General features: G+C 36.8%; 1 protein-coding gene and 1 long non-coding RNA gene across 12 annotated transcripts in view; one reads left to right on the top strand and one right to left on the bottom strand.

Annotated features, from left to right (window-relative positions):
- The window catches only part of LOC139974506 (probable 3',5'-cyclic phosphodiesterase pde-5), a 137,938-nt gene that overhangs the window by 4,796 nt on the left and 113,483 nt on the right, over positions 1–19,659 (top strand). The window lies entirely within an intron of this gene.
- On the bottom strand, positions 513–8,523 carry LOC139974508 (uncharacterized). The gene is made up of 2 exons (XR_011795497.1): positions 2,365–8,523; positions 513–617 (listed from the first exon to the last, which is right to left on the bottom strand). It is a non-coding gene; the product is annotated as an uncharacterized lncRNA (long non-coding RNA).

Genomic DNA, 19,659 nt, shown 5'->3' with positions numbered 1-19,659 from the left:
TACCCCAAACGGACACTAAACCCTGGGGTAAAAAAAAAACACGTCATTCGAGAAAACTGGCAGATCGTGTGGGTAATTACATTACTGATTCATGTAGGTACTCCTCTTGTTATCATAACCAAGAAACAAAAACCTCTATATCAATTCTAATATTTTTGCAGGATAAAGTTAAAGGACAGTGGTCAGAACTTAAATATTTGCTATTTTTAGAGTATGAGAAAAATCGGCGCTAAAAGTATCGGTACGCCGATGGAAAAGAATAGTAACAATCAATAAAGTATATCAGAATTGACTTGGGCACCATGGTTTTCACATACACCATACAAAAATGTGTTTCTATTTCTCACGACTTGTAGTTGGGGGGTGGTTTTTTTTTACCCCAACTACCCTGTGGTTTTTTTTTACCCCGTCTTACTATACCGACAATTCCCAAGAAATGGTTCCAAAATCAGCACATAAATTCCAAACAACAATCTATTCTACACAGTTAACTTCCAGTGTATGTGTCTGGGCCAATAACCTGTTCGAGTTAGCTAGAGAATAGGCATGAGACTGCTGAGTATATTACAGCCTGTTGCTGCACACAACTTGTTCTTTCTATAAGAGTATAACAGAAACTGAGGAAAAATGTAAATTACACATATATAGAAAACAAAATTGCTTAAAGGTAGCACACTAATAATACAACCTGATTAAACAAACAATAGTTTGGAGCAGAGTTGTAACAACAGGCACTTAACTGATCCACAGGCTGCATTCCTTCTTACTACTGTACGGGTACATATAAGAGAGCTAGGAACTTAAAGATATATAGTATTAAATAGAATGTGAGACTACATTTATTAACAGATTTCTATAAATAAACTCTTATATGAAGACTTCAGATATGAGGATAATAAACATGAGGATGTAATAAACTCTGGAAGCTCTCTGGGCTAATACTTAATACAAGTGGAACTGCATTTTGCAATGTTAGTCATTATACATAACAAAACAAATCTAATAGTGAATGAAACTTTTCTTCTTTTTGGGAATAACTTTTTTTTGGTCATATATACATGGGAAAGCACCGACGAGAAATCTGTGTGTGACACACACACACATAGGGAAGACTGTACGTGAATGACTAAGTACTTCTACTACTGTACCTATCATAGAAAACAACATAACATTAAAAAGATCGTAAACTCTCTTTAACAGCAAAACATGTTGTCACAAAATGATCCCTGATATTGTTTTAAGTCACCTGGAATTATAAGTAGCTATGTACAACTACATGGCTCTATGAGGTGCAATTGTTCTCAAGTACCAGCAGTAGGTCTAACTGTAATAGCAATAAGTATAAAGTGTAAGCAGTATAAAGCAAGCTAGTTTTATTTCTGTGTTACGTATCTTGCTCTACATATTAAGCATAGGGAATTGGGCCTAGACTTAAGTCATGGATCTAATACCGTTCTTGAACACTTGTAACAAAGTGACATTGAAATGGATCCCGATCCCAGGATGGAGGAAATTTTCACCCAGTCCAGCTTTAATAAAACTCATAATAAGCCATGATCTTAACTTATACATAGTACAAAGGCAGTCTACTTGTACTACTAATAATTTTTGTAAAATAATAATAATACTAAATTGTATCTTATGCAGTCCAAATCTTTTCAAGAACAGGCCCCTTAGAATTATTACACAAGGGCAAGAAGGCGTAGGCTAAGAACTAAAGGTTATAAGCCTTAGTCCATTATTAAAATTGGACTAAACTATGCAGGTATTCTAGTATTACTAAAACTAGGCTAGGGCCTACCTGTAGTAAAAACTTGTCGTAGTATATTACTTTAGTAAATACAAAAGTACTAGGCCTATAGGCTAGCCTAGGCTTGTACTAGGGGCCTAGTACAGTAATATTACTGTCCGCTATGCCCTCGAATTTTTAAATTTAACTATTTAGTAGCCATAAGTAGTACCGTGACTTATCAACTCCCTGATTTTTCCATATTAACGCCAAAAAATGAAGGGAATCTATGCCGAATAGAAAGATTACGAAAAATACGAGACGTTGCAAATCTAGCACTAGCTACTGTACATCATAGTCGACATATAGCGCTAGGCTGCACGTTATAGGATACGGTGCTTTCGTGTATATGTGTATTATGTACGTTAGGATACATGTATTAGGGGCAACCAAAACCACATATGAGCACCATTTTCGTTGACCAAAAAATCACACTTTTCGGGGGAGTTACAACTTTTCTGAAAAATATGAGTAAGATTCAAGCTTATATATTACAAAAATGCTATTTTTACGGTTAAAAGTTGTCTAAGACGCGAAAGTCACATAACGATAGACGTCGACTCGATTTGACTTACCTTTATGTTTTTGCGTTGGTCGTCGATAAGAAAATGCACTGTTCTATTGGTAAAATCTTCGTTTCTTTCCGGAAATGATCGTATTTGAGTCTCTAAAGTATCCTTTATCGAGCTACGATACTCGTAAACCCGAATGACATTGGGATGTTTGCGAATTTTACCGATTACATCCATACATGGAAGTAGCGAACCGAAGTCCGTAGAACCGGATTTGCGCGAAACAATTACTTCCGGGTCAAGTAGCTGTGCTCGAAAATTTGCTAGTAACGGTCATATATTGAGGTCAGACTTCCAACTGTATGGTGCGCTTCCAAATATCGGTAACTCGCATTACGGAAAAAGAACACCTGAAAAATTGACACCGGTACAAAATGGCACTGTGCTCAAACAAAGAATGATTTCTTCAATTGCATACATGTACAAGATATCTACCCTACTGATGTTTATATATCAGCAGTAAAATATATGAAACAACTTCAGATGTGGTATGGAGGGGGGAAAAGTCTGGTAACTCGCATTACGGTAACTTTCATTACACTTTTTTCAGTCATCGATTTTGCTCTTTATTCGTCAAATTCTTTGAAAGAGATATGCTCCAAAGCCATTTTTGAAACACTTGGAAACTCTTAGAAACTGTAAAACTCTTTTCAAAACTTTTAACAACATTTTAACAACAATTAGCAAAACATCCTGACAATTATATCAATAATAATCGAAGCTGATTGAACCAAAAAATTCAACTAAAGAATTGTTGATTAACAAGATTGCAATGTACACTCTTGAATTATCAATCCAAATTTCCAATCAAGCTAATCCAAGCAAAACTGGTAGCTCTCCTCTTCCATTTTAATGTCTCAAAACATGTACTGAAAGTTAAACAGGTTCACAGCTTATAGTGAATTACAAGAAAAGTTTCTTTGGCATCTTGATTAGTGGTTGGTCCTTTGAAAATTGGTACTTAGGGTTCTTAGGAAAAGCATGAAACTAATAAAACAATCCTTGTCCCTAATTCTATCAGTATAATAACATCATCAACAATAACACAATACTGTAGATGTATCATCATGCGGTATGAGGGCATGATGGTAGGCCATTCTAGATACAGGATTTTTCGATGAAAATCTAAGGTTGACAATGCATCTATCTTCCAACTGGTATTAGGTGAAAGTCTGAAAACTGTTTGCAGCAAATCATGGTTTCGATAATGGCAACCTTGTCTCAAAGCTCCTTTTAAATTGTTCTAATTTTTCGAATTGTGATTGATGGCATGCAGAACATGCCACAAGAAATACTTAGGATGTGTACTTAAGGATGTGTTAAGTGCATTGGTATTCTGACACGAAACAATTTTTCTTCATATTTTTGTGTTAACAATCCTAGCGTTGTAAATGTATGACACAGTGAAGCCAAACCAAAATCAGCAGTTCCATGCTTTTTTGTGGAAAATGTTTTACTAAAATGACAGATAATCGTGTACAGTACTGTGGTTTTGATTTTCTGCATATATCAAAACTAAAGGGTTCGTTAACTTATGAACTTTAATATCTAGGAATAAAGTGGTTACAACTTGTAAAAGTTTTATTTAGGGCAGTAATTAATGCTTTCATATTTTAATATCAGATGGGGATATTGACATGTTTATATGAGTTAGTAGTCTACCTTTGCTGCTAGTACTATAGCTGTGTAGGGGTTGCCTGCGTCTACCCAAGCCATCGTGATGTTGACTAAACTTTTTTAATTGGTTAATATATGAACACAAGATATTTATGAATGCCTTCAAAACACATTGCGTACTTCGTAAGCTCAAACTGTTCCCTGTAATAAGTAGAATTTAAATGGTTTCGCTGTTTGTTTACAAGTGCTCCGTGAAGTTTGCGAACAACCTCCGCACATGAAAAATTCCTGTACATAATACATGTGCAGATAGCGAACCATTTTACACTCTTAACTCCCATTGGGATTGGTCATTGACAAAAATCAGTTTACAACTTAACTTGCTTTGAGGCGATATATAGTGTTTATGTGGGAGGTGGAATGTACGCTGTTTCCCAGAATATTTCATTGCCGTATTTCAGTGTTATGGCTTCACAGTACATACAGTATGAAGCTGAGATGTAGGTCTTGGATTGACCATGTTTGGTACTACAGTATGTATATCATTGGGCTATACTATGACCCAGCCTAGGTCTATGGCGTTCGTAAACAATGAATTTGGAATTTAGCGAACTGGACAAAGTTGTCATAAGAAGGAAACCTTGCGGCAAACAAATAATTTATATCGTATTTTTAAGAATATTGGTTAAGTAAGTAAAGTTAACAAGTGAAAAATATATGTTATTTGAACGTAATTATGCAGGGCCACCTTTGATATTACCGGGGCCAATTTTTCTTATATTTAAAAAATGTTTGGCCCTCGCAATTGTACTTTCGAGGGCTTTTTTAGCACTCAGGAGGGTGACTTGCCCTTCGCCCCGTGTATTTCCGACACGGCTACCAACGATTCTAGTTAAGACTCTGCTGGAGCTAAACTCAATGAAACAAACAACCTTTCCTTTAATAAGAGAAATGCTGAAATATTATGTATTATGGGTTCAGCGGGTTCAAAGTGGGACTTCATAAAAGATAAATACATTTTCCACATATTGTAATGTGTTCCTACACCAAGTACATGATCAGGTTGCAGTACAGTGTACATAGTACATTGTTTGACCAATCAAAGTTTCCAAGCGAGGAAATTCATATGTTCCACTGGATATAGTGTGCCTGTGGTTTGTTCAAAAGTCTTTGATGTTTATATGTTACTAGAGACCCAGTTTACATGCATGGACCGAGCATAAAACTTCTTAGATTCTTTCAAAGTGTTATGCAGGTTTCAATGGGTCAATGGGTCCCAGGGCCCTAGCTTCGCTGTTTTGCAGCCTGGGCAGCCGAGCGCGTCCCTCTTTTGCCCACCCTGCCCCTCTTTCGACCAACTTTCACCGCCCTGCCAGTCTTTCAACCGCCCTTGTCGTTTTTTTTGACATTTTGACCAGTGACTTGTGGACAAGGCAAACCCCGATATTAGCAAGACTATCGCTGCAAACATTCACAGAATGATAAAAAGCAGTACCGTGGCAAACTTGAAGCAAGTTTAAGTTGTTAACTGAATTTTGTCAATGACCAATCACAATCGGAATTTACTGCACATGTAAAATGGTTCGCTATCTGGCATCTGCATTATATACGAGAATTTCCCTCAGTTTGAAACAGGGAAAGCATCATTAAGAAATATAATATTACCATTTATCACATAGAATGGGTTGAGCTTACGAAGTATGTAATGTGTATTAAACGGATTCATAAACATGTTGTGTTCATACATATTCATTTCTAAACCAATTACAAAAGTTTGTTACCTGTAAACATCGATATCATTTATGGCTTAAACAGTCGAGTATAGTACAGTACTAACAGCCCAAGTTGACTTCTTGTACTAACAATAATCATGTGGATATCCGCATCTAAACTTAAAATATAAAAGCCCTACATTACTACAATAAACAAAACTTAATTCCGAGTTTCACGCTATTATAAATCCATAGGGTAATTGACACAAGCCACCTTTAGAGCTGATATGCAGAAAATTGAATCCACAATACACGATTATTTGTCATTTTGGTAAAAATGTTTTCGCCGACAAAGCATGGAACTGCAGATTTGGTTAGGCTTAATGTACAAGTATACACTAACAATGGAAGGATAGTATTAGGTTTGTTATTAAACACAAGAGTGGAAGAAAAAATGTTTTGTGTCAGAATACCAATACACTGAAGGTGGCCAAACTCCTAAATTATTTCTCTAGGCATTATTCTACATGCCATTGGTCATAATTTGCATAATAGACAAAAAGTTAACGAGTTTTGAGGCAAGTTTGCCTTTTCAGATTTTCGAGTTGAAGATAGGTGCTCTGTCAACCTTAGATTTTCATTGCATAAAAGATCGCTTTGACTTAGGCAGTGTAGTGACATTTTTTGAACACCATTTTGCATCTAAAAAAGACAATCTTTTTAAATCTTTAAATTAATCTTAAATTTTTAATCGAGTAGCAGCTCAATATTGCAGTGAGGTACTGAATATGCTTAGTTGCGTTCACCTTGCTAGTATATACTGTAGCTTAGTACTACAAGAGCCTGAATGTTACAGAAGCCTACAGTAGCTACATTTGTAGGTATTTTTGCCGATGTTCTTTGAAATTGTTTGAGACAAAATAGCTTCATATTAATGATTCTGCAACATGTTTACATTGTTCATCACTTTCTTTTGGTGGGAAAATACTGCACAATATAAGTTTTCAATGTGCAATTGCGTAGCACCATGTATCTGTCTTAACTTAGGTTACAGAAAGTAGTTCTTTTGTTCTATAGTACAAGTATGGAGATTTAAACAGAGCAATTAATGGTGGCGAGCAAATTTTGAATTTTTGCGAGTAGACTTTCGGTCATACTTCATAGTCACCAGAGGGCAAGAACTTTTAAAAATAATTGTTGAGGCCTTCTCATAAAACAGACGACTAACATTTGTAATTGTTGAAGCCTGGACAAATTCTTCTCATGAGACAGACAACTAACATTTGTAAATGTTGAGGCCTGGACAAATGGCTTCTCATAAAACAGACAACTAACATTTGTAAATGTTGAAGCCTGGACAAGTGGCTTCTCATAAAACAGACAACTAACATTTGTAAATGTTGAAGCCTGGACAAGTGGCTTCTCATAAAACAGACAACTAACATTTGTAAATGTTGAGGCCTGGACAAATGGCTTCTCATAAAACAGACAACTAACATTTGTAAATGTTGAAGCCTGGACAAATGGCTTCTCATAAAACAGACGACTACCATTTTTTTGCCAGTTTATGGTCACTCAATATTCTGCATCAATGATGTAATATATTTTATTCATGCTTTATCACAGCCGTACATTTACGATTGCCCGATTGTCCGGCAAACTCTTTCTTATCTCAACTTGCCCAATTGGGCAAGTGATAGACGTTTAAATTATTAACAAAGCATCTACTATCTCAGCACAAACATAAATCTTGGTGAGATCATTCTTGATTCGGCCATCGCAAGAGCGTTGCTTGGTCTTGATTTTATTTTTATATACAGTAGTAAGTCAACGGGACTTTCGATTGAGTTAACTGTATGCGACGGAAATTACAAACTTTGTCGCGTGTCTTAGTCGTATGAAATTAAACTTTCTTTATTCCATTTAACAGTTTTCAGTTATGAACTTGGGAGAATGTTCATATGGGAAACCTTTAATAGTAGTTGGGCTCGACAATAACGATCCCTAACTCCCCAATTGGCGAGTAGAATATTAGCTTTGGCGAACAGAAAATGCACTGTGATTGACATTTTGGCGAGTGACTTGTGAGCTAGTCAAACCCCAAAATTAGCAAGACTATCATTGCAAACATTTCAGAGTAAGATAAGATCGGTACCTTGGCAAACTTGATCAAAGAAGTTTAAAATTGTCAACTTAAATCATTACATATCGTAAGTTCGAAGTTCGTACATAACTTCATAAATGATATAATGTTTCATGTACTACACACCGCCTCCATGCTTCTGGCCTGGCTCAGCAATACACAACGTATTGCACAATATGTTGGACATGCACACCTCTCTCAAAACCAGGACAATTTCTCACATGCCACATGTACCTTGGTATTCTATGGAATTGTGTCATGCTAAGCAAGTGAGACAAGGTTTAGAGCACAAACTGCTGAAACCTGGATCTGAAATACAGCTATAAAATGAGCAGTGTAAGATACACACAATAACCTGCTAAATTATACTAAATCTTGTCATAATCGTGAAAAAAGTGCACAATGTGACGTCAAAGACTTATTTAGCATTGTCAACAAGTTATATATCATCTAAATCCTGCAGTCAGGATCCAATTACAACTTGTCTGTTGTCAATTGTCTTCTGGAATTTTCCAGACTGCTTTAAAACATCCCACATAGTGCCCCTTCTGAAGAAGTCTAACAGACTACTTTAAAACATCTCACATAGTGCCCCTTCTGAAGAAGTCTAACAGACTGCTTTAAAACATCCCACATTGTGCCCCTTCTGAAGAAGTCTAATTTTTAACATCCCACATTGTGCCCCTTCTGAAGAAGTCTAATTTTAAACATCCCACATAGTGCCCCTTCTGAAGAAGTCTAATTTTAACATCCCACATTGTGCCCCTTCTGAAGAAGTCTAATTTTAAACATCCCACATTGTGCCCCTTCTGAAGAAGTCTAATTTTAAACATCCCACATAGTGCCCCTTCTGAAGAAGTCTAATTTTAAACATCCCACATAGTGCCCCTTCTGAAGAAGTCTAATTTTAAACATCCCACATTGTGCCCCTTCTGAAGAAGTCTAATTTTAAACATCTCACATAGTGCCCCTTCTGAAGAAGTCTAATTTTAAACATCCCACATTGTGCCCCTTCTGAAGAAGTCTAATTTTAAACATCCCACATTGTGCCCCTTCTGAAGAAGTCTTTGAACAGACTGCTTTTAAACATCCCACATAGTGCCCCTTCTGAAGAAGTCTAACAGACTACTTTAAAACATCTCACATAGTGCCCCTTCTGAAGAAGTCTAACAGACTGCTTTAAAACATCCCACATTGTGCCCCTTCTGAAGAAGTCTAATTTTTAACATCCCACATTGTGCCCCTTCTGAAGAAGTCTAATTTTAAACATCCCACATAGTGCCCCTTCTGAAGAAGTCTAATTTTAACATCCCACATTGTGCCCCTTCTGAAGAAGTCTAATTTTAAACATCCCACATTGTGCCCCTTCTGAAGAAGTCTAATTTTAAACATCCCACATAGTGCCCCTTCTGAAGAAGTCTAATTTTAAACATCCCACATAGTGCCCCTTCTGAAGAAGTCTAATTTTAAACATCCCACATTGTGCCCCTTCTGAAGAAGTCTAATTTTAAACATCCCACATAGTGCCCCTTCTGAAGAAGTCTAATTTTAAACATCCCACATTGTGCCCCTTCTGAAGAAGTCTAATTTTAAACATCCCACATTGTGCCCCTTCTGAAGAAGTCTAATTTTAAACATCCCACATAGTGCCCCTTCTGAAGAAGTCTAATTTTAAACATCCCACATTGTGCCCCTTAGAACTGAAGAAGTCTAATTTTAAACATCCCACATTGTGCCCCTTCTGAAGAAGTCTAATTTTAAACATCCCACATTGTGCCCCTTCTGAAGAAGTCTTTGAACAGACTGCTTTTAAACATCCCACATAGTGCCCCTTCTGAAGAAGTCTAATTTTGAGCCGGATGATCTTTTAACTACTTACCCATTGCTAATTTAATGTTCATCTCTGAAGTTCTAGAGAGGATTGATGCAACACAGTTGAAGGTTTTTATCAATGACAACAATCTTTTTTCTGACACGCAATCTGTTTACGGTCGCTACCGTTCCACAGAAACTGCATTGCAGATTGAGTCTAATAACATTTTACTACTGTAGCTCTTGACAAGGAAAGAAGCAGTACTGGTGTTGTTAGATTATTTCAGCAGCATTTGACACTATCGACCCCAACATATTATTTCACTGTTTTAGAGCACATGTATGGAATTAGTGGAACTAGACTGAAATGGATAATTTCCTACCTATCAGATTGCAAGCAATTCTGTAATTAATGGTAATGTGCTTTCAGACCCCCTTCCTTTACAATGGGGTGTCCCCCAGGGTTCAGTTACAGGCCCTTTAGACTTCATCCTCTATACTGGACGATATTATTCAAGCTCACGCTTGCATACACCACATGATATACTGTACATGTATATATGCTGATGTCACACATTATTGTACTTGATGTTAAAACCATCTGAGCGTAACAAAGGTATAGGTGCCCTCCAAGCATGTGTTGATGACATTTCCCCTGGGCCATCAACAATAAGCTAACATTAAATGACCCGAAAACAGAAATCATTGACTTTCGATCTAAACTCAGGAACATCGATGTGGGTTTTCCTTCTGTGAATATAGGAAATTGTACAATTCAACAATCTCTAGCCGCTATCTTGGTGGATCTTGGTGTTATTCTTGATGAGAAGTTCCAAACTTATCAGAAATATATGCCCCAAGGCCTCCCTCTTTTGGTATAAATACAAAATTGGTAGAATCCTGAAATATTGGGACCAGCCATCAACTGAATGCTTACTGTAATACATGCTTTTGTTTCTTCCCATCTTGACTAAACAATAACTCTCTTCTTTGTGGTTTACCAACTCCAAGCCCTCCAATGTATTAGAACCTCTGCAGCCAGGCTTGTCACACGTCACACACACATCACCCCTATCTTACCCCTCCAATGTATTAGAACCTCTGCAGCCTGGCTTGTCACACGTCACACACACATCACCCCTATCTTACCCCTCCAATGTATATATTAGAACCTCTGCAGCCAGGCTTGTCACACGTCACACACACATCACCCCTATCTTACCCCTCCAATGTATTAGAACCTCTGCAGCCAGGCTTGTCACACGTCACACACACATCACCCCTATCTTTCCCCTCCAATGTATAAGAACCTCTGCAGCCAGGCTTGTCACATGTCACACACACATCACCCCTATCTTACCCCTCCAATGTATTAGAACCTCTGCAGCCAGGCTTGTCACACGTCACACACACATCACCCCTATCTTACCCCTCCAATATTAGAACCTCTGCAGCCAGGTTTGTCACATGTCACACACACATCACCCCTATCTTACCCCTCCAATGTATAAGAACCTCTGCAGCCAGGCTTGTCACACGTCACACACACATCACCCCTATCTTACCCCTCCAATGTATTAGAACCTCTGCAGCCAGGTTTGTCACATGTCACACACACATCACCCCTATCTTACCCCTCCAATGTATATATTAGAACCTCTGCAGCCAGGCTTGTCACACGTCACACACACATCACCCCTATCTTACCCCTCCAATGTATTAGAACCTCTGCAGCCAGGTTTGTCACATGTCACACACACATCACCCCTATCTTACCCCTCCAATGTATAAGAACCTCTGCAGCCAGGCTTGTCACACGTCACACACACATCACCCCTATCTTACCCCTCCAATGTATTAGAACCTCTGCAGCCAGGTTTGTCACATGTCACACACACATCACCCCTATCTTACCCCTCCAATGTATATATAAGAACCTCTGCAGCCAGGCTTGTCACACGTCACACACACATCACCCCTATCTTACCCCTCCAATGTATTAGAACCTCTGCAGCCTGGCTTGTCACATGTCACACACACATCACCCCTATCTTACCCCTCCAATGTATATATTAGAACCTCTGCAGCCAGGCTTGTCACACGTCACACACACATCACCCCTATCTTACCCCTCCAATGTATTAGAACCTCTGCAGCCAGGCTTGTCACACGTCACACACACATCACCCCTATCTTACCCCTCCAATGTATTAGAACCTCTGCAGCCAGGCTTGTCACACGTCACACACACATCACCCCTATCTTACCCCTCCAATGTATAAGAACCTCTGCAGCCAGGCTTGTCACACGTCACACACACATCACCCCTATCTTACCCCTCCAATGTATTAGAACCTCTGCAGCCAGGCTTGTCACACGTCACACACACATCACCCCTATCTTTCCCCTCCAATGTATTAGAACCTCTGAATCAGGCTTGTCACACGTCACACACACATCACCCCTATCTTACGTCAATTACACTGGTTTAATTCCTTTAAAAAACGCATTCATTTCCAAATTCTCCTGGAGGTTGTTTATGAATTTCACAGAGCATTCCCCTCCATTTGTTAACACAGGATAGGACAGTACCACATATTCTATACTTTGACTGCAGTCTTTCTAACAATATGGAATGATTCACTGTATCAAAAGCTGATGCTAAGTCTAAAAGAACTAAAAGGACAAAGCAGTCTTCATCAAGCTGGGATGTAATAAAATTATGAACTGCATTGAGGGCAGTTTTCGTACTGTGACCAGACTTACAAGCTGACTGGTATGGTTCAAGAAGATTCTCCTGTGTAAGATAATCCATTAAGCGAGATAAAACTGTCTTTTCCAAAACCTTTGAAACGAAATTCAAGTTCAAAATAGGGCGATCATTTTGTAAACAGTTTCTATCTAAGCTGTTCTTTTTAAGTACAGGAGTCACATGAGCAATCTTAAAGGAATCAGGTACAGTTCCTGTTGACATGGAAGTATTGACAATGTTCGTGATGAGAAGAATGAGTTCTATTAAACAACCTTTAGCTAACCATGTTGGCAGCGAATCAAGCATACATGATTTTGATGGAGAGTTCGTGATAAATTAAAGCATTTCATCTTCAGTAGCTTCACAGAAACTGTCAAACAAAGATGCAGGCAATGACTCAGTCAAACAATTTGCAGAAAGATGAAGGCCTTGACGATTTAACATAGTACAAAGTTCCAAGATCTTCTTGGAAAAATAAAGGGAGATTCTCTCAGATAACTCAGTATAGCAGGAATAGTTCGGCAGGATGGCACACTTCTGTTTATTTGAAAGAAAATCAACAGTTTTGAAAAGATCTTAAGGAGATGATGTATCAGCAATAATAGGAGCATAATAATTTCTCCTTGCAACAGGAATTTTGTTCCGCACAACTTTACAATGATCCTTAAAAAGTTCTCTATGGACAGATAAACCTGTTTTGCGCCACTGACGCTCATGCTGTCTCCTAACTTTTTAGCTTGGACAATATCCAGAATAAACCATGGTTCAGTTTTCTTGTCAGGTTTGACGACCTTCCTAATAACGGGCTTGTTTATCGAGAATAATACTCAATGAGTCATTTATTAAAGTAGACACAAGTTCCGGGAGTGAACCCTTTTTATCAACCCTGCAAATTGGGCTGTCATTAATATCAGACCTAAACTGAACCAAGTCAATATCTTGTGTCCTACGATAACATATGACTGGTTTTTTCACAATGTGCGATCTTTGCACAGTTAATGTAACCGGTAATAATCATATGATCAGATACATGAGTATCCAATACAGAAATATCATTAATAACTTGCTCCGTGACACGAGAAATACACGGTTATCTGTCATTTTGGTAAAAGCATTTTCGCCGACAAAGCATGGAACTGCCAAGTTGGGTAGGATTCACTCTGTCATACACTAACAATAGTACTTGTAATCATAGTACGTTTGGTAACACAAAAACGTGTTCAAGTAAATATTCTGTGTCAGAATACCAATACACTTGAGGCGGCATAACACCCCTTAATTATCACATTATTATTTATTATATTGAAGCATTTTCTACCTGCAGTTGGTCATACTTCGCTATAATTCAAACATTATAGGAGTTTTGAGACAAGATTGCTGTCATTCGCAGCCATGACTTTTTTTTCAAAGATTTTTCAGATTTTCACTCGACACATGTTGTAAGTGGAGCATAGATGGATAGTGTACTGTAATAGGTCATTTTGAGTTTATAGGCAGTGTCGTGGTGTAACTGCCCAAAGTTGCTGTAAGATACAGTACTGTAGGCTTAGTTTCGCACACCTAGTTAGTACTACATTAGTCCTCATGTTACAGAAGCCAAGCTATTGGTATCTATTTTTGCCAATCTTCTTGGGAATTGTTTGAGACAAAATAGACCTACAGTAGCTGCTTATTAATAATTTTGCGACATGTTTTACGATGTTCATCATTTTTCTTTTAGTGAAAGAAGATTAAATTTCATACTTGACAGTAATGAGATTTTCAATGTGCATTACAGATAGAGCCATGTATCTGCCTAACATTTATAAATATTACAGAATGTATCAATGTGCATTACATATAGAGCCATGTATCTGCCTAACATTTATATTTACAGAATGTATCGATGTGCATTTCAGATACAGTAGAGCCATGTATCTGCCTAACATTTATATTACAGAATGTATCAATGTGCATTACATATAGAGCCATGTATCTGCCTAACATTTATATTTATAGTAAGACGGGGTAAAAAAAAAACGTTTCCTTAAAGTTTAACATAAAACTCGTTAGGTAGATGCTTAGGTAGATATTTTAGCATTGTCAGTTGACAAGTGGGAATACCTTCCTAAATAGCCATAATAAAAATTTCAATCACAATGAGTAAAGGAGAAATTCCAGAAAAGGGGTGGTTTTTTTTTACCCCGGCTGTTCGTCATTTTTGGGGTAAAAAAAAACCCTGCTGGGGTAAAAAAAGTCCACACTGTTAAAACAACATACTACCAAAGAAAATGTGCAAAACCACCAGAAATATTTTCAGCACACTTTAGAAAAGCTTTATTTGGGCATTTTCAATCAAGTTCTGCATGAATTAACCTATTGCCAAACGATAAACTCCCGGAAACAAACCCCACCTTCCGAGACTAAGCAAGATTCTATCAAGACTGTTTAATACCCCCTAAAACATTATTGACCATGTTTTATGAGTTTTATTCTATATATTAGTATGACATCCAGCTGTGGGGTTGGGACTTAGGGTAGAGAATAATTTAGGACTCTAAAAATAACAAGATAACCATATACAGCAGACATATATTGTGTTAGGCTATAACACTAGGCTAACATAGAAATAACTTAGGTTAAGAACAGGCAACAGTTAGTTATAAAAATGTAAATTATTATATTGGTAGAAATTAGAGGAGCATAGATGTACTCCCTGTGTCAATCATATAGCAATTCTAACATTCTGTGATAAATATAAACCATTTTGGGAGGAAATTAGGACTGGTCTTTTTTTACCCCAAACGGACACTAAACCCTGGGGTAAAAAAAAAACCACGTCATTCGAGAAAACTGGCAGATCGTGCGGGTAATTACATTACTGATTCATGTAGGTACGCCTCTTGTTATCATAACCAAGAAACAAAAACCTCTATATCAGTTCTAATATTTTTGCAGGATAAAGTTAAAGGACAGTGTTCAGAACTTCAATATTTGCTATTTTTAGAGTATGGGAAAAATCGGCGCTAAAAGTATCGGTACGCCGATGGAAAAGAATAGTAACAATCAATAAAGTATGTCAGAATTGACTTGGGCACCATGGTTTTCACATACACCATACAAAAATGTGTCTCTATTTCTCACGACTTGTAGTTGGGGGGTGTTTTTTTTTTACCCCAACTACCCTGTGGTTTTTTTTTACCCCGTCTTACTATACAGAATGTATCGATGTGCATTACAGATAGAGCCATGTATCTGCCTAACATTTATATTTACAGAATGTATCAATGTGCATTACATATAGAGCCATTTATCTTCCTAACATTTATATTTACAGAATGTATCAATGTGCATTACATATAGAGCCATGTATCTGCCTAACATTTATATTTACAGAATGTATCAATGTGCATTACAGATAGAGCCATGTATCTGCCTAACATTTATATTTACAGAATGTATGTGCATTACATATAGAGCCATGTATCTGCCTAACATTTATATTTACAGAATGTATCAATGTGCATTACATATAGAGCCATGTATCTGCCTAACATTTATATTTACAGAATGTATCAATGTGCATTACAGATAGAGCCATGTATCTGCCTAACATTTATATTTACAGAATGTATCAATGTGCATTACAGATAGAGCCATGTATCTGCCTAACATTTATATTACAGAATGTATCAATGTGCATGACAGATAGAGCCATGTATCTGCCTAACATTTATATTTACAGAATGTATCAATGTGCATTACAGATAGAGCCATGTATCTGCCTAACATTTATATTACAGAATGTATCAATGTGCATGACAGATAGAGCCATGTATCTGCCTAACATTTATATTTACAGAATGTATCAATGTGCATTACAGATAGAGCCATGTATCTGCCTAACATTTATATTACAGAATGTATCAATGTGCATTACAGATAGAGCCATGTATCTGCCTAACATTTATATTACAGAATGTATCAATGTGCATTACAGATAGAGCCATGTATCTGCCTAACATTTATATTACAGAATGTATCAATGTGCATTACAGATAGAGCCATGTATCTGCCTAACATTTATATTACAGAATGTATCAATGTGCATTACATATAGAGCCATGTATCTGCCTAACATTTATATTTACAGAATGTATCAATGTGCATTACATATAGAGCCATTTATCTTCCTAACATTTATATTTACAGAATGTATCAATGTGCATTACATATAGAGCCATGTATCTGCCTAACATTTATATTTACAGAATGTATCAATGTGCATTACAGATAGAGCCATGTATCTGCCTAACATTTATATTTACAGAATGTATCAATGTGCATTACATATAGAGCCATGTATCTGCCTAACATTTATATTTACAGAATGTATCAATGTGCATTACAGATAGAGCCATGTATCTGCCTAACATTTATATTACAGAATGTATCAATGTGCATGACAGATAGAGCCATGTATCTGCCTAACATTTATATTACAGAATGTATCAATGTGCATTACAGATAGAGCCATGTATCTGCCTAACATTTATATTTACAGAATGTATCAATGTGCATTACAGATAGAGCCATGTATCTGCCTAACATTTATATTACAGAATGTATCAATGTGCATGACAGATAGAGCCATGTATCTGCCTAACATTTGTTAATTTACAGAATGTATCGATGTAGCTTTTTACTCTAAGTATGGAGATTTAAAGCGATGAAAGTGTTGATTGAAAATGTTAATATTTCTTGACTTTCCCATAATGAGTACAAGATACCTAAATATTTTTTTATGAGGGAGGGGGGGGGGGAGGTTGAGGATAAGGGATGGTAGGGGAATAATGTCATCTGAAGATAGCAGGGGTCACAGTGTGAAAATCTAACTCGATACATGTGGCCATAGGACTCATAACTCCATTGTTATAATACAATAAGGAATCACTAATTGTCTTTGCTTTCTGGTTTTCTACACAGTATCTAAGAACCTGTGGCCATAGGACTCATAACTCCATTGTTATAATACAATAAGGAATCACTAATTGTCTTTGCTTTCTGGTTTTCTAGACAGTATCTAAGTACCTGTGGCCATAGGACTCATAACTCCATTGTTATAATACAATAAGGAATCACTAATTGTCTTTGCTTTCTGGTTTTCTACACAGTATCTAAGTACCTGTGGCCTTAGGACTCATTACTCCATTGTTATAATAAAATAAGGAATCACTAATTGTCTTTGCTTTCTGGTTTTCTACACAGTATCTAAGTACTGTACCTGTGGCCTTAGGACTCATAACTCCATTGTTATAATACAATAAGGAATCACTAATTGTCTTTGCTTTCTGGTTTTCTACACAGTACTTATCTAAGTACCTGTGGCCTTAGGACTCATAACTCCATTGTTATAATACAATCACTAATTGTCTTTGCTTTCTGGTTTTCTACACAGTATCTAAGTACCTGTGGCCTTAGGACTCATTACTCCATTGTTATAATAAAATAAGGAATCACTAATTGTCTTTGCTTTCTTGTTTTCTACACAGTATCTAAGTACCTGTGGCCATAGGACTCATTACTCCATTGTTATAATACAATAAGGAATCACTAATTGTCTTTGCTTTCTGGTTTTCTAGACAGTATCTAAGTACCTGTGGCCATAGGACTCATAACTCCATTGTAATACAATAAGGAATCACTAATTGTCTTTGCTTTCTGGTTTTCTAGACAGTATCTAAGTACCTGTGGCCTTAGGACTCATTATTCCATTGTTATAATACAATAAGGAATCACTAATTGTCTTTGCTTTCTGGTTTTCTACACAGTATCTAAGTACCTGTGGCCATAGGACTCATTACTCCATTGTTATTAAGTACAATTTAATACATGTTCAGTACATCCCTTGATATAGATAGCAATATAACTAATCTAGCAAGTATGTGATGTAATAATATGTACTCCACTAACATGTATTGATCAAAGTATATGTACTTCACTTATATGATGTACTTTTCCAGTATGTGTTGTACACAAAACTAAATTAATAATGTTTCTTGTACATTTAGGAACGATTGTAAGATTCGCCATAGGTTGTTTGAATTTTCGATTGCATTGTTGTTAACAAACTCTTCATCCTGTATGCTGAAAATCAACTAGTATTGCTTGCAATTTAATGTTTTGTTGTGGCTTGTTATATACTGTATAGTTGACACCATTGTGTTTGATTTGCAGAATGAAACAGACATACCCACACTCATATATACGCACATGTATGGAGAAGATTACTAGAAATTACTTACTGAAATTGTGTAATTTAATAACAATTCAGCCTCTGCAGAAATTCCTGCTAGGATCAAAACGTCAGGCCCACTTACTTTTATACAATTTAATAACAAGTTTAAGCAAGATATTCAGAGTTTTGGCTTCTTTAAATCAATAAATTACTAGCGCAATCTTGAGCCTCCTTGAGCAGATGTGATAGTAATCAATTTCACATAATTTCAATTGCTTCATTGGCTGGCTACCTGCTGATTCTAGAAAATGTTGGACAGTATTCTTCTGCTCACATTGCAACAATTGGTGAAAAAGTTTGTTATCATATATGAGAAAGATGCTAGAAGTGGTCATAGATTTCATGAATGATTTAAGCTGGGGAATGTTGACAGTACATGACATCCATGTGTTATATTTTGTACAGAATACCAGTACTGAGAGATAATTTGCTATCCTTTGATGCATGAACTACTGTATTTCAAAGAATGTTTCAATTCTCACTCAACATATACAGTAGGGTGTGAATGGTCAACATGTAAAAGATTGGTATGTGTGATCATCTAGTACGGTACTGTAAGAACTGTTACTGTATGTAGTGGAGTAGCAGTACATCTTGCATTGAGTAAAACATGAGAGCAGTCACTATAAACTAGTACTCTAATCCATAACTTGGTTTTACAGACTCTTCTTTTGACTCAGCTAAGTGACCATAGCACATTGTATTTAAGTTGCTAGATGAAGATTAGTTTTGCTGGTGTGTGATGAACGTACAGTATGGACTGACCAAAAGATCTTTTTCAGATTTACAAAGCCAGTTTTCCTTTTCTTAAATTCAAATTTGATACTCGCAACTATGAAACTGTTCTGTACCTGATTTTACCAAGGTTTACAAATTGCAAGCTCTTTCAAACATTATGCAGAGCTGTGGTTGCAAACTGTACTAAATGCTGATATGTTTACAGTATATATACTCCATCTATTCCATGCAAGAAGCTAAAAAAGAA

Source organism: Apostichopus japonicus, chromosome 9 (assembly GCF_037975245.1).
Source record: "Apostichopus japonicus isolate 1M-3 chromosome 9, ASM3797524v1, whole genome shotgun sequence".
In the NCBI taxonomy this organism is placed as follows: domain Eukaryota; kingdom Metazoa; phylum Echinodermata; class Holothuroidea; order Aspidochirotida; family Stichopodidae; genus Apostichopus; species Apostichopus japonicus.
This window is presented reverse-complemented; position numbering and strand designations above follow the sequence as displayed.